The 14,230-nt window shown below is 43.0% G+C and overlaps 1 protein-coding gene across 4 annotated transcripts in view; it reads left to right on the top strand.

Moving 5' to 3' along the window:
* STOX2 (storkhead box 2) overlaps positions 1–14,230 on the top strand; it is a 201,508-nt gene that overhangs the window by 155,758 nt on the left and 31,520 nt on the right. The window contains exons 2-3 of one of the 4 annotated variants that reach the window (XM_074992951.1): positions 9,091–9,377; positions 9,767–9,838. The exons of the other annotated variants lie outside the window; for them this stretch is intronic. The gene's annotated coding sequence lies outside the window, so the exon portion shown is untranslated. The remainder of the gene's footprint in view (positions 1–9,090; positions 9,378–9,766; positions 9,839–14,230) is intronic. 4 annotated transcript variants of the gene reach the window in all.

Here is a 14,230-nt window from a genome sequence, read left to right as displayed (position 1 = left end):
GTGAGAGACCCTCGCCCCGGTCCGGGAGCAGTAGCTAGGGCTGGCCATGCAAGAAACCAGCCCAGGGAAGCTGTGGCAGGGGCTGGATGGAAAACCCCTGGCATGGGAGTGACAGCTCATCCCTGCAGCCAGGCTGGAAGCTGCAGCTGAGGCTGGTGAGAAGCCCAAGGCCAGGGAGCAGTGTCTCATTGCCGGGGCTTAGCAGGAAGCTGCAGCCCTGGGACGCCACAGACCTGGCTAGGCAGGAAATCCCAGACTAGAGAGTGGTGGCTCATTGTTGGGGCCAGGTGGGAAGCTGCTGCTGGGCCCAGGGAAGCTGCTGCTGGGGAGGTGTGGCTGGAGCCATGAGCCGGCAGCCAGGGAGCCTTCGGGGTTGGGGAGTCAGGGACCTGCACATGACAGCAGGGAGGGGAGCCCCAGAGCAGGGGCTGGAACACCAGGAGGGGGTGGGGAACAGACAGGACCACCCCGTCCAGAAAAATCCCTTGTCCGTGATGGCTCCGGTCCTGAGGGCGCTTGACGAGGGGGGTGGAACTTGTAGTTTTCATGCTGTATAGAGGTGTTGATACACAGACTGAGATTTTCCTTATTATTCTCTGTAAATGGAAAAATCTTATCCTCACTTTCAGTTTCAGTTCTTCCATACCAAGAAGTTTTTCAGGGTCCTGGGGAGGAGTGAGTAGGGATGGTGTTTTTATGTAAAATACTGGTGATGGAAAAGCAAATTAAAACTTTGGCCTTCTGTCATAAGAGAATGTTCAATAAAATTAAAAAGCCAAAATATGTAAAACAGGTAGGAAATACATGTAATGTAATGTATTGTTAGCTTGGGTGAGCTCCCTCAAAGTGTTATCAAAGAAGGTAGTTTAATTCTTTTTTTTAATATTGATGTGTTTGTGCAGTTACTTGGAATAAAAATTACAAGGGCTGCCTAACCCCGAGGGATGAATTTATCCCCAAGTGGGGTGAGGAAGATGTTCTTCGAATGGTGCATTATTGCACAGTTGGCCAGGTCCATCTGGGGTTTTTTGAATTTTCCCCTGTGACCGCTTGGCCATCATCAAAGACGACCTGCCAAGTTTTAGGTGGGACATTGATCTGTTCTAGCACCGCATTTCTTGTGTTCACAATCCAGGCATTGATTCAAGCCTCGAGTTGTCTTAAAAGTGTTATGAGACAACATGAGCAGTGGATCTGCCTCCTCTAAGAGTAAAGCATAGATACAGAACATAGTAGATTAGTTGATCCATGATGTGATTTATCAGAATTGCTTCAGTAAGTGGTGTTATGCTCCTTGCTCGTCCTTCGTGCATCAGTTCCAGCCATGAGGAAAATTATTCCTTCCACCCAATGGGGAGAGAAAGACTTAATAAACTCTTGACTGGTAAATGTTTGGAGTATCTGACCTTTTATATTTAAAAAAAAAACAAAAAAACAAGACTTTGGCTCTATTGGGTGATTCCATGTCTGCTTTTTACATCTGTTTTCTCCCATTTGGAAGCACTATACGCTGCTAAGGGCTTTTGCTGTGCCATGGGACACACAGTCGGGCAGGGATGGGCAATAATTTTTGATGGGAGGCCACTCCAAGAATTTGGAAAGTGGTGAAGGGCCACACTCCTTCCATGATATTAACTGAGGAGTTGTGCAGTCTGGGATGCAGGTCAGGTGTAGAAGGAAGCCCGGGGTGAAGAATTGGAGGTACAAGTGTGGGAGTTTCTGGGAAGGTGTTTGGGTGAGGGAAGAGTTTGTAACCTGGCACAGGGGACTGGGGTGCAGGGGTTTAGGCTGTAACCTAGAGCAGGAGAGGGTTGTGGTGTGGGGCATAGTATTGGGGTGCAGGGCATGGGAGGGAGTGTGGGTGCAGGAGGTAGGGCAGAGGGTTTGGGTTATGTGGGGTATGTATGGAGGAGGCGCACAGAGCATTGGGGTTATGCAAGGTAGGGAGGTAGGTGGGGGCAGGTGGTTGGGAGAAGAGAGAAGGTGCCAGAGGCAGGCTGTGGCTGCGATAGGTACCTGGGCAACTCCTGGCCAGCAGCCCGGCTGATCTCTCATGCCAGCTGCCTGCCTGCCTGCCATGGCAGGGACCATGTGCCTCTGTGAATAGGTACAAGTGGGGGAGGAGCTTCAAACAGGACGTTCCCCTTGGCCAGAAACCAGCCAATGGGATCATGAAGCCTCTCCTCCCTCCCCTTGCAGCCTCTTAAAAAACAAACGGGGCCCTAAAGCCGCTCTGCTGAATAATGTGCAGAGCCTGAGGCTCCCTGCTGCATCTACGGGCCGGATGTAGTGGTTTGTTGGGCTGGATTTTGCCTAGCCCTGCACTGAGGAGTCCCTTTTTACTGTGTGTAGCAGATGGGTTTTTTTAATTGCAATTTTTCACTGGTCATTTGTTTGTAAAGCTGTAACTGCTGTAGCCCCATCTTTTCCAAGAAAATTCTCTGCTGCTTATCACAGTCATTAGAAATGGAAATGGTTTTTCATTTGGGCCCCCTTCCTGGTAACTCAGGCTCATTCTTCACCTTGAGGGATTCTGCTGGTGGCCAGAACAAGACACCTTATGGACACACAGATATTTTGGAGCATAAGCTTTCATGGGCAAAGACCTCCTTCATCAGATGCATGGGGGGGGGTTGGGGAGGGGTTTCCAGAGGGGTATTTAACGAGCAGGAGCCCAGTAAAAGGGAGGGCCAGACCTGACAAGGTCAAGTGGAAATGGCCCATTATCGGTAGTATGTATCAAAAGAGGAAAAAACAAGTCACATCAGATGCGGGGATATGGCCCATTGTCAAAGTCTAATTGGAGGTGTTAACACCCAGGGCAGAGAAGCTGCTTTTGTAAGGTGCAAGCCACTTGCAGTCAGTTTAATCCTTGGTTGATGGAGTCAAATTTGCAAATAAATTGCAGCTCAGAGATTTTCTCTCTCCATTTCATTTTTGAAATGTCTTTATTTTAGGACTGGTACTTTTAAATCTGTTACTGAGTGTCTGGGGAGATTGAAGTGCTCTCCCACAGGTTTCTGTACATTACCGTTCCTGATGTCTGATTTATGTCCATTTATTCTTTTATGTAGAGACTATCCAGTTTGGCCAATGTAAATTGCAGTGGGGCATTGCTGGCATACGATGGCATATGTTATATTAGTAGATGTGCAGGTAAAGGAGCCCCTAATTGTAGGGTTGATGTTAGGTCCTGTGATATCACTGGTGTAGATATGTGAGCAGAGTTGGCAGCGAGGTTTGTTGCTGGGATTGGTTCCAGGTTTAGAGTTACTGTGTTGTGATCTCTAGTTGCTGGTGAGGATTTGTTTCAGGTTGGCAGGCTGTGTTCAGGCGAGGACAGGGCTGCCTCCCAAGGTCTGTGAGAGTGAAAGATCATTGCTCAGGATGGGTTGCAGGTCACTTATGTGTTGGAGAGGCCTTAGGTGGGGGCTGTATGTTATGGCCAGTAGAGTTCTCTTGTTTTACTTGCGAGGCCTGTCTTGTAGCAGGTGGCTTCTGGGGACCCGTCTGGCTCTGTCAGTCTGTTTCCTCACTTCCTTAGTTGGGTATGGTAGTTTGAGGAAGGCTTGGTAAAGGTCTTGTAGGTGTTTGTCTCTGTCTAAAGGACCAGAGCAAATACGGTTGTGCCTCAGTGCCTGGCTATATACAGTGGATCATGTAGTGTGCCCTGGATGGAAGCTGGAGGCGTGTTGATAAGCATAGCGGTCTGTGGGTTTTCGGTATAGGGTGGTATTTACGTGGCAATCGCTTATCTGCATAGTAGTGTCCAGGAGGTGGCATAACTGGTGGCAGGGTTGCTTTTTTGTTAGTTGCAACGTCCTCAGCTGCACTGAACATGTGTTCCAGCTAGCCCAAGTGGAAGTAGCTCAGCTGCCAAACAGTGTGTGACAAGCACAAAAAAGAAGGACCCACAACTGGTCCATTCCAGCCATTTTAGGTTTGGGCTGTGGGGATGTTTCATTGCTGTGCCGACTTCTGGGCTTGGACTGGAGCCTGCGTTCAGGGATCCTCTCATGCTGCAGGATCCTAGAGCCAGGGCTCCAGCCTGAAACCATGAGTTTGCACTGAAATGGAGCTGCCCCCCCAGCCTCCCCCCCCTACCCCCAACACACACATTCCAGGCTTGCGAGCCCAAGTCAACCAGCACAGGCCAGGCCAGGGTTGCCAGTTTTGGTGGGACATATTCATGGAGGCTTCATCACCTGACAGTTTTTTAATCTTGAATTCCTGGAGAGGGTTGTGGGTTTTTGCTGTGAGGATAGACCTTAAGAGGTCAAAGAAACATAGGAGAGATGCTTGTTTCTAGATGTGCTCCCTTTCTTTGTTAGACTCTAAGACTAGCAACTTAGTGGATCAGCTTTTCTTCGTATGATTCCGGGTTGTTACCATTAGTGAATGAGACATTGATGGGGTTTTTGTCTTGGTTCAGGCAGGGTCAGTGATTATTTTTCCTTTGTTTGAATAGCATGTTTTAGGTATGTGATAAGGAAGATTTTTTTCCATGACTTAATGATATGAAATACACTCATCCCTCATTAAACGAGTACTCCATTTGCGAGTACTCTCTTAAACAAGAGACGCATTTACCTACCTTAGCTCACTCTGAGTGAACTTCCCCCGCTCATACGAGCCTTACCCCCCAGTCTGACCCGCCGTAGCCCTAATCCACTGCAGCCTCACCCCCTGCTGGCCCCGCAGCCTAATACCCTACAGCCGCCTGTACTCCCCACGGCCCCACAGCCTGACCTGCCCCCCACCAGCCCCGCGGCCCCAAACCACGGCAGCCTGATGCCCCTGCGGGCCCCGGGGCCAGACCCCTTCCCCACCCTGTGGCTTCCTCTATCCCCCTCAGCCCCATGGCCAGACAACCCTCCCCCTGCAGCCACCTGTATCCCCCTGCGGCCACACAGCCTGACCCCCCGCCAGCCCCAAACCGTGGCAGCCTGAACCCCCACCCAACCCACCACCAGATTTTAACTCTCCCTCCTGCTCACAGCCCCAAACTACCCCTAGCCTTTAACCGTCCCCAATCCAAGGTTCACGTACCTTTCAAAAGCAGCACCACCTGCTGCCATTCCTTCCCAGAGTTAGGAGCCCTAGGAACTAATCAGACACTTTTACATGTAATTTAATAGGAATTTAGTATCCCTCTTAGGAGTTTGTGCCTACGAGCAGAAAGTTGGGAACCAGTTGTGCTCGTATAAGGAGGGATAAGTGTACTGGGTATCCGAGCTACTGACAGTTGCCTGCAGCAGGAGAACTAAGCAGCAACTAATGAAACTTAGGGTCCAGGAACACACTGGAGGTAAGGAAGCAGTGGGTGTGAGAGACTAAGGTTTCTTCTGGGAGTAAGAGGTATCCCTTAGGGCAAGGGTGAGCAAAGTGGGAAACAGGCCTCTTTGGGGGGCGTGAAATTTTGTAAGCGGGGCCCAGCATGATCAGCTGCTCGGTCTCAGCCTTATCCAGTTCATTAAAAATGTTGAAATATGTTCCTGTTTTTATGTATATCTATATTCACGTTTATATGCCGATCAATATGTGTCGAAAGGGTGGGGTTTTTTCCATAGCAACATAACCAAAATGTCCGTCAGTTTGGATTACATTAGGTAGGTTGGGGAGTCCTGCTAATTACATTGATGAATAGTGGGGTCCAACGTAAAAAGTTGGCTCACCCTTTGATGTAGGGGTTGTGATGTAGCAGGTAGCATCTCTCTGGGAATGCATCAAGTGCATCTTGGATTTCTAGGACCAAAAAGGAGGTTGTAAAAATAAGAGCTGCAGTTTTTCCAGCCCCTCATTCCAGTAATGTGATGATAGCTGAGTTAAGCATTTAAAATTCAGGAATCCAGTAGAAGTAATACAAATCTATTTTGAATGGTCTCCTCAGGAATTGTAACTGCCCTATCTTATTTCAGTGATATCTTTTAACTTTTAATTTTTCTCTTCTTTATACAGTCCAACATATCCCCTTCTCTGAGTTTCTTATAGTGGTAGTGGCCTGGGAATACGTCATACAACCTAAGGTAAAGGTGGGGGGGCACTTTTTTAGGATCCATCCTATGTAGGTGGGTGATTACCATCAGGGATGAGACCATTTAAAATAGATTTATTAACATCATATGTCAGTTCTACTAAGACAGAACTGGTCAAGTCCTCTCAGGTGGTGGCCCTCCCTTCGTCATGTACAATGAGATGAAATAAGGTGGTGTGCAGGAATCAGCCTTCTTTAGACTCTCTTCTTCAGAGATGTTCTGAGTTATCCGACTGACAGCCTTCAGAAGAGGGTACACGTAAAGGACTGAACTGATGGAAATCTCTTCAGTCTCTGAAGGCTTACTACATGGGCAAAAACTGAGAAACTTATGTGTGAAGGCTTTGGGGGGGGATGACTGGTGCTCTATCTAGTCATAGTGAGAGTGATCTAAAGTTAATCTTTCACATGGTCCCAGAGACAACGAAACAGTGTGAACTCTCAACATCAGCCTGGAAAAGAACTGGTTGTCTTCTTCCAAACAGCCCAATCACCACCACTGAGCCAAATATTAGCACTGGTGGAAATGTCTGTTGCTTTACGTACCTTGACACAATGTTTTATATGAGACCAGGAAATACCAAACAGAATACAAAAGGCAAGCCAGGCTTTTGGAAGACTTTGCCACAGGATACTCAACCATCACACCTCGAAAGAGTCAACAAAATGGATGATGTACAGTGCAGCAGTGATGGCATCCCTTTTCTGCACATGTGAAATGTAAACCATTCACTGCAGACGCATGAAGCAGTTTGAAAAATTTTGCATGTGCTATCTGCACTCTATTCTGAAGGGCCACTGGCCAGACAATTTATAAAACATGAGCATCCTTGAAAAAGGAAAACCGACACGCATGGACATGATGATTATCAAAGCACACTTTAGATGGACAGGTCACACTACCAGGATGGATGATTATACACTCCTGAAAAACATCCTCTTTGGTGAGTTGAAACTCAGAACGCTCAGGCAGATTAGTCAACATAAATGTTTCAAGGGCAGCCTTAAAACAGACTCTGAGCTGAAAACTTTGAAGTCATTATCAACGACGGACCTGAATAGGGAGCTACTATCAATCAAATTTATAAACTTTTGAGGGAGGGAGGGAGAGAGAGAGAGGAAAAACTGGAGGGGGAAAAAAAAAGTGGGGGGGAGTTGTCATGGTAAGTCTTCAGTGGGAGCTTACATATTCCTGTGTGGCATTTTTTCACACCTTTTGCTCCTGACAGGTCAGACTATAGAGCCATAATAGAACACACAAGATGTCATGGTTGGATATGGCAGACTAATGACATATATACCCATGGCAGATACAACAGCACTAATTTAATAAATCATGTCAGCATTTGCTGCTCTTACCAAATGCTTATCACTTTGTCAGATGTGTGAGTTGGGGCGGGAGGGGGGTGATAATTGAACACTTCACTAATTTGGACTTCACTTGATACATTTTGGGTGGACTTTCCTTTTCTTAGCTCATGCTGCAGTAATATCCCTGGTGGTGGCAGTCCTGGCTTGTTCTTGTTCAACTTCAGTCCCTGTCACCTATTGGAATAGTAGCGTGAGTGTGTAAAACAAAAGAAAACTAGAGGAACAAACTCTGGTGGTTTTGTCACGGTATGTCATACTGTAATTCCATTCAGTGCTCACAGTAAGTTTTGTTTTCAGAACATTAAGGGAGTTTATTAGAAAATAGATCTGGATTTGATGGATAAACTGCCGAGATTTTTTTCATGAAGATTTGCCTTGTTGGATTCATTTATCTTTTAGAAACTTTGAGCCTGAGTCTGCAGCCCTTGAGTTGGCAGAACTCTATTAAAATCAGTGGAAGTTTCCCTAGCCAAGTGCCACGCAACAGGCCTTTTTCTTGTTTAGAAATGGCTGGGTGTAAGTCTGGCAAAAATATAGCACTTGGAGCTTAAAATACGTTTAGTGGCCCTCTGCTTCCTTAAAATTACAGTTGTGTCAAGACCCTCAGTTTACACATGATCTGGTTACAACGATATGCAGTGTAGGGGCTCATCCAGACTAGGAAAAGAACGTTTAGTTGTTTGCTTAATCAAGTTATCTACTACAAGGTAGCTAATCCCATCGGGAAAACCACTAAACATCTAAGGTAGATTCAGTTGATCACCTTTAAAATTGCGAGATGGTCAGGGTAGGCTCTAGTCTTTCACCAAGCATCATCGTATTCAATACCTAGTATGATTTTAAAGGTGCTAAACTGAATTTTCAGTGGTATAAAGGTTATCTTTACATGGCGAACTCAAAACTCCAGACACAGGTTTTCCTAGGGTATGTCTATACTTACCGAGGGGGGTGGGGGTTGTTGGTGTGCTGCAATCGATCTTCTGGGGATTGATTTTACTGCATGTGTGAAGACATGACAGAATCCATCTCTCTGGTTTTGGCCATCGACCCTGGTACTCCACACTGATGTGTAGAGTAAGGGATGTTGCCACAAGCCTGAAGAGCCCCAGTCTACATCAGGGAAGAAAGTGGATCCTGATACATTGATTATAGCTATGCAAATGGTGTGGCTAGAATTGTGTATCTGGGATCATCTTTGATCCTTATAGTGTAGACCAAACCTTAGTAAGGTCTTGGTAAGATTTAACCATGATATTCCCTTGCATAATTGTAACCGCAGTATAGATGGGGCCTGATGATTATTGAGGAGCTGCTACAGGATTTTATGGACCTCTGAGTCTATGTACTTTTAAAGTGAGGGAATGGTATTTTATGCTGCATAAAATGTGCCTATAAAGAAAAACCCATATCTAACTCTTTGGGTCTTTTTTTTTTTTTTTTAAAAGAGAGTGGGGCCCCTTACCTCTTACATATTGTTTCTTTCTCTTTGAGAAGTCACAGTGGGGTATAAAATTTCCCCCAAACAGAAACAGTTTACACATGTCTTCAAAGCTAGTAATTGCATTCTTCTCCGCCCCCCAACAGGCTAAGCTAGCCTGCCCTTACCAAGCAAACAGAAGCCTCACATTGAGAGTGTGATGTTGACACAGTGACCTCATTCTGAACGTTACCTTCTTCGTCAGCAGGAGCAGCAGCAGCTCGGCTGGCTCTGGCCACTTGGAGCAGTTTGATTTCTGCTGGCTTGCTGGCATGATTTCAGGGCTCGCTTTGTTGTGAACATAGCTGGTGAATGGGATGACGAGACGTAAGCTTGCAAGGACTTGTTCACCAATGTGAATATTTGACAAACTGTTCACACCTGCGCAAGTGGTTCCAGTGCACAATAGAACGATCTGTATCATACATAGATCCGCAGCTTTCTCCGGAGATGGAAAAGAACAGCAAATCTTTTGTGTGATTGTAGTAAATGCGGGTAAGTGAGCGAGCTAAATTGCAAATGATTTTAGGGATAAATGCTGTATGTGTATGTATTAGCAGAATACACTCCTGCATGTGTACATTTTGTAGCTTGTGTAAGAGTCAAAGCTCCTAAGTCCTCTCTGCTAATGCATGTAAGTGGCTCTTTTGCCCACTTGGTAAGGAGACTGCATTGTAACTCTTGTGCAGTGCAGCGGTGCTGTTACAAAAGCAGAGGCGTTCTGTTGCAAAGACAAAGAAGCGTGCACAGGCATACAGCGAAACCTTGGAACATTGTACTGTAGCTTTTCTCAGAACGATGACTCATTTCAGTTCACAAAGGATTCTGGGCAGGGTAGTGCAAAGGCAGGTTGGCTGATCCATTCCTATGACTTCACTTTGCAGAGAACCAGGCAGAAGAGGAGTGACACTGCAGAATCCTGAAGCATTGCAGTGGAGAGTTGCTTTACTAAGACTGTGAGTGCCTTCAAAACAGGGGGTGGTGGTAGAGTGTGATTCCAACTGTTCTGTGAATATAGGGTGAAGAAAGAGATATTTTTGAAGGTGTTTTCATAACACTGAGTAGGAGGCCTATTTGCAGAGCTTTTCAGACATTCTCTGCCTGCCCCCCTTAATTCTTAGCTGTGTTTGTTTCTATCTCCTCTGTACAAAATTATGGGGTGATTCAAGTATTATAAAATTCTTTAAAGATGACCCACGCAGATAGTGCACTAGCTTTTGTGGTCTGGAGGTCCCCAGCAGCTTATGTTAGAGATGGGTATCCAACATATAATTGTTTAAAAGCATAATTTATTTTTATTCAGGTCTTGTGGCATTGATTGCTGCTGCTGCAGCTTGCCAGATTTCACTATGATGTAATGCCCTGGCAATGTTGTGACATCACAGTTATTGTAATATAAGCATAGGGGGTTCAGGTAAATCCCCCTTTTAACAGAACTGTGTGCTGAATGTATAAAATAAGAATTCAACAAAGGAAGCTGAAAAAATCAATTGGAGTAACTTTTGAAAAAAGCGCTCTCTGCCTTGTATAAGGTGTATTATTATACAGGCACATGAAAATTGTAACAAAGGAATTTTCTGATGATCTCTAGGACAGTCCCATGGTCCAACAGGTTTTCATAGAAGCTTTGTGATCATAGCATTGCATGAGCTGAAGCATTGCATTCAAGCTGGCCATGATGAATGAATGAAGCAAAAGACATTTAAATATTTAGATCATAATGTGTTGAGTGTGTGCGCATGTGTAAGACTGTCTGACAACTGTGGGCACTTCAACCTATGCTAACACAGTTACTGACATTTGGTATGGTGTATCTGTCGATCATTTTTAACTACATCCAAAGGATGGAATAGGTCATATTACATGATTGGGATAGTTAATCACTGCCAGCATTCACAAGCTACCCTAAGAATGTTAACACATGAAGCAAATATTTGTCATACTATAAGTCAGCATTGGGATTTCTGCATAATTCCCAAGGCCAAACATAGTCTGGTAATACATAGTTTCATTCTTGCAACATTAGTTGAATAATAAAGTGCATCTTAGGCCTAGGAAAAGAAACTACATTTTGTTGTGCATATATGTTGGTGGTGCAAAATTGTCTAGCAGGTGTGTAACTTTCTGTTGTTGTTCCTCTCATCAGACCCTAAGAATGCCAGTCATGGTCCCTGGATGCTAGTGTGCTAGCAAACATATAGAGGCTTAGAACCATCATTGTCTGATTCTGATTAGAGGCAGAAGAATATCTTTTTATGTTGTAGTCAGTGGAATGTTAATCAATGATTAGGTTGCTAAGGTTTCGTCGTTTTCTTTAACCAAAGTAAATTGCTTGTTTTCTAAAATATTTTTGTTCCATTCAGTTGCAATTTTCTCCTAATATACTCGTAACATCAAAATGTAATATTAGTGAAGTAAGTCTGGAAATGTGATTAAAGAAAGATATGTCAGTTGAAAAAGGGTGCTCAATTATGGCTGAAAAGTGTGTTTTGTTGGGACTGGACAAACTACATTTAAAAAAAAAAATCAGTTGTGGCCACTGAAATAGATATTTATATATTAATACATCATCCTAGAGCTAGTATTTCATGAATTTAGCATTTTTCTTATCAGAAGCTGCATGTTCTTCCAGATCTCTGTTGTTCAGTTTGGTTAAAAGGTGCCCTACAGGCTCAAGTGGCTATTTGATATGCACTTACACGTTGTTGTTTTTAATTGGCATGTTTAAATGTTGGTTTGCTAGCCTACAACATAGGCTATGTATTCTGGAAATAATACGACTGAACTCATCTCGAAACTTAAGAATGAGGCTGCAACCCAAGTTAAATGTATCCACCAGTAAGTATGTACCAGTTAGACTCTCAATAAGTAATATAGGAAATGTATTCCTTCAAAAGGGGATTTTAGGTAAACTTGAAAATAGAATATTTATACGAGGGGCATATTTCTTGTGTCTAATTTTCTCTGTTCCCCAAACGTTGCTGTTAGCTGTCTTTTGTTTGAAGAAGAGGTTTCTCCATTATCACAAACAAGCTTTTTCTTTTGCTTGATCCCACGGTGAGGTCAGGATCATATGCTGAAGATATCAGTCTGTTGGGATGGAAATTTATCTAAGGCATTTCTAATGCAAAATCTCCTGATGTTATTTAGATGCCATGAGAGGGCTGTAATGTCATACACTGAAATGTCCTTATTAATAAAATTTATCTGGAGAAAACTGTTTGCACCACAAAAGGTTAAAGTGCTTTGAGTGGCAGGGAAGGAGGGAGGACTTGGATACATTTGGGTTTCTTACATTTCACTGGCTTGCAGAAGTGCACTTACGGGGTTTCTTTGCCATATGTGAGGAAATAAGTGTATAAATTCTAATAAAGCGTGGTTGTACTCTGAAAAATGACTCTGTAGTTTTCATATTTTCTCTCTCAATGGATGCATTGAATTGGCTCCACTTACAAAAATCATCATCAATTTGTAACTGCCATCCCTGTAAACTGAGACGAAGAGCTGGAGTCACACTCTGTTCTTTCTAACTGCTTATTTCATAATAAAGATTCTATTGTCAGAACTTAGTTGACAGTTTTGTTGCTAATGCGTAGACCAGAATGCAGTCTAGGTTTGTCTTTCATAATGCTTTGTCGTTAGTACAATCTCTACTTTTTTTTCCCCTCCAGTGAAGTAAGCAGATGAGAGTCAGACGTACAGGAACGAGATATAATGTGGTGTATAGCAGATCTAGTGAATAGGGCCACTGAAGCATAGGTTTTATTTCCAACTATGTTACTGATCATGTGTGACTGGGGCAATCACTCAACCTCTTTTTGCCATGGTATCTCCTCTGTAAAATGGGAATAATAATGTTGATCCATCTCTCTTAAGTGCTTTGAGATCCATGGAAGAAAAATGCTGTTTAAAAGTTGTGTTTAGTTTACTTTGACACTTTCTTTTGCTTTTTAAATAATAGCTTCCATTAAAAGGCTGATTCTTCATGTAAATCCCACATTCAGTGAAAGACCAGATTCCATTCATTACTTATATGCGTAGACATTTTCAAATGTTTGTGATGTTCATAAGAAAATACAGGGAAGCTTGATTTTGTTGTAATTCTTTTTTATTCTTGATTTCAACTGTTTCTTTCTACTGGAAGCTGAAATTGAATTGAAACCATGTACTTCTAGCTGCTGATGATATTTAAACAAAAAATACAGTCAGCTGTTGAAAGCTGCTTTCTGGGCTCCACAGTTTTCCTTCTAATTTCAAATATAAACATTTGAAAGTCAAGTATAGTAATTTGATTTCAAAGGAAAGCTGCTTGAAAAAAGCATCACTCTGAGTTAATGGGAGCCATATGCTGAATCCTTTATAGAGTGTTCAGGTCTATCAAAAAAATTAGGAAAAGAATATTTGATTTATTTAAACAGATCTTTCTGAAAAGATTGTTGGAAATCTTGTATTCAAATGGCTAAATGGTATTTATACATATAATTGGTGTTAATGTATTAAATTAAATTGTAAACAAAAGTTACTTTCGCCTGCTGTGCAGCAAAGAATTTGTTCCCGTAAGTATAACCATAGCATGCTTGGAACTTCCCAGACCCCAAGGATGTTTAAGATAAAACTTGACAAATTAGTGCCTCCATAAGTCTGGAGCGCTGTGGTGCTCTATCATTAGGTCTACTGTGAGTTTTATAGATGTTCTATTTTTCTTTTTTGAATAATTGCAAATTATCTCCAGTAGATAGTTTATTGGCACCTGTAGATTTAAGTATAGAATTAATTCTGACAGCCTTGAAGATGAATGAGGGCTGCCTTGTCATGATGAACAAAGTTAACCAACTCTCAGAGGAATTAGCAAGGAGTGAATTAAGATAGCCGTTTATGTAATTAATATATGTCAGCCATTCCTTTTGAATTTAAAATGTGTTCAAGTTTTTTAAAGGAAAAAAAAATTACAGCAATTCCAAATATATGGAAGCATAATATATTTCTTACTGGCAGACAACAACAACACTGATATGCTTAAGTTGGTAGAAAATTTGTTAATATTATGTAAGTAATGCAGTCTATATTGGTGAATTAAGCAAATTGGAATACTGTGAAGTATGCTTCAGTAGAGTTTTCTGTTGAAAATTTTGCCTGATTTGTTTAGTGGTATTTAATTAAATTTTGCACAGTTTTAGAACAATATTTGTACACTTTCTTACAAGGCCTTGTCTGCACTTTGCATGCTTTACAAACAAATTTCTCATTCACTGTACACACAGATATTTCCACATGCAATTGAAGCACAGTGTTGCTTATTGCAGCTAGTGTGGAGTCAACCAAAACTAACAATTCACAATATTTTTTGA

Source organism: Carettochelys insculpta, chromosome 4 (assembly GCF_033958435.1).
Source record: "Carettochelys insculpta isolate YL-2023 chromosome 4, ASM3395843v1, whole genome shotgun sequence".
Taxonomy (NCBI): domain Eukaryota; kingdom Metazoa; phylum Chordata; order Testudines; family Carettochelyidae; genus Carettochelys; species Carettochelys insculpta.
The sequence above is the reverse complement of the archived record's forward strand: the minus strand, read 5'-3'. Positions and strand labels throughout refer to the sequence as shown.